The 1,205-nt window shown below is 31.0% G+C and overlaps 1 pseudogene; it reads left to right on the top strand.

Moving 5' to 3' along the window:
• Nucleotides 1–341: 341 nt before the first annotated feature.
• LOC112481976 lies at nucleotides 342–460 on the top strand (annotated as a pseudogene).
• The last annotated feature ends 745 nt before the right edge of the window (nucleotides 461–1,205 follow it).

Raw genomic sequence — 1,205 nt, forward strand, 5'->3', positions numbered from 1 at the left:
CTATAAATCAAAGTAGAGAGAATTTGACATATTTACAATGTTGATTTTTTTCAACCCATGAACACAATATATTGCTATCGGTGTTTTATAGTTTTCAACATTCAGCCCCTGCATATAGTTTGTTATATTAATACCTAAGTACTTAATGGGAAGGGGGAAGCTATTATAAATTGTATTTATTTTTTATTTTAAATTTTAAAAAATTAGATATTTATACAATCCATGAAGTGATCCCCCTGATTACTCTAGCACTCATCTGGCACTATGCAAAACCATTACAATACTATTGACTATATACTCTAAATCCCTGTGACTGTTATTGTAAATATTAATTTATACTAGTCTACAGCCATGCCACCCTGAACGTGTCTGATTTCGTCTGATCTTGGAAGCTAAGCAGGGTTGGGCCTGGTTAGTACTTGGATGGGAGACCACCTAGGAAGACCAGGTGCTGTAGGTGTTAAAAAAAAAAAATTATACTTCTTCATTCTTTCACCTTTGTATTTTTTAATTTCAAATTCCAATGATCTAATTGTTAATATATGAAAATATGATTGATTTATGTATATTGGCCTTGTATCTTACAACCTTGCTAAACTCACTTATTAGTTCTAGGAAAACTTTTATAGATTTTTTGGTATTTTTACATAGGCAATCATGTAATCTTCAAACAATGACAGTTTTATTTCTTCCTTTCCAATCTGTATGCCTTTTATTTATTTTCATGCCTTATTAAGATACTAGCTAGGACTTCCAGTATAATATTGAATAGGAGTTTTGGCCATGGACTTGTTATAGCAAATTGATTATACCTCCTTGTCAGAGCACTTACATTTGGTGTAGCATTTATAGAACAAATATAGCAATAGTACCAACACAAACATGCCTAACGTTTAGAGAAGCCACTGTGAAGTTAAATAGATGAACAGAAATCACTAATGTGTTCTATAAAGCCATTACATACATTTTTATATTCTTGTACTAATTTGACTACTCTTTTCACCTTTTGATCTACTGCTGTTATACCTTACAATAAGCCTGTGCAGAAATATTTAGCATAGAAATTAGCTGATGATTAGCTAGATTTAGTTATTCCTCAGACCAGTCATTTTCCATAGGTATTACATCCTAAGGAGGCTTTAACTCAATTTCCAATAAATTTCATCATCAGTATTAGTATTATCATAAGACTTATTTACATAATA

The sequence above is a fragment of the Pteropus alecto genome, unplaced genomic scaffold, assembly GCF_000325575.1.
Source record: "Pteropus alecto unplaced genomic scaffold, ASM32557v1 scaffold94, whole genome shotgun sequence".
In the NCBI taxonomy this organism is placed as follows: domain Eukaryota; kingdom Metazoa; phylum Chordata; class Mammalia; order Chiroptera; family Pteropodidae; genus Pteropus; species Pteropus alecto.